We start from the raw sequence: 809 nt of genomic DNA, 5'->3' as shown, positions 1-809 counted from the left end.
GTCACTTTGAGGGCTTAATTTAATTCACTGGATGCTTTACAGCCAAGATGTCACGTGCTTGCAATGTTTTGATGCATGGACTGCCAACCTGTGGCTCAGGGGCCACACATAGCATATATAGGCAGGGCTTATGGCAGCAGGGCAGGGCTTATGGCAGCAGGAGGGATGCAGGTGGCGCTGTGGGTTAAACCACAGAGCCTAGGACTTGCTGATCAGAAGGTCGGCGGTTCAAATCCCTGCGACAGGGTGAGCTCCCGTTGCTTGGTCCCAGCTCCTGCCCACCTAGCAGTTCGAAAGCACGTCAAAGTGCAAGTAGATAAATAGGTACCGCTCCGGCGGGAAGGTAAACGGCGTTTCCGTTTGCTGCTCTGGTTCGCCAGAAGCAGCTTAGTCATGCTGGCCACATGACCCGGAAGCTGTACACCGGCTCCCTCAGCCAATAAAGCGAGATGAGCGCCACAACCCCAGAGTCGGCCACGACTGGACCTAATGGTCAGGGGTCCCTTTACCTTTACCTTTATGGCAGCAGGAGGTGGCGGACCTGTGCTCCTAGCTATGAGATACAATTAGACCTCTCCCATCTCTGTCTTTTATTGTAGCACGTGAAACCTTGCTTGCATAAGTCACCCACAGGTATTTGTTCTCCAAGTGTTCATGTCTCCTCTGCCCAGTGCATCTGCACTTTGTGGCACATTGGTAAACTGGATTTCTATGTGTTGTGGCAGAACAGGAAGCTAGCTAGATGATCCCATGTTCTGCAACATAGAAACAAAGCTACTGTGATGCAAATTATTTCCATGAGCACAAAC

Source organism: Podarcis filfolensis (genome assembly GCF_964270895.1).
Source record: "Podarcis filfolensis genome assembly, chromosome: 1".
Classification (NCBI taxonomy): Eukaryota; Metazoa; Chordata; class Lepidosauria; order Squamata; family Lacertidae; genus Podarcis; species Podarcis filfolensis.
This window is presented reverse-complemented; position numbering follows the sequence as displayed.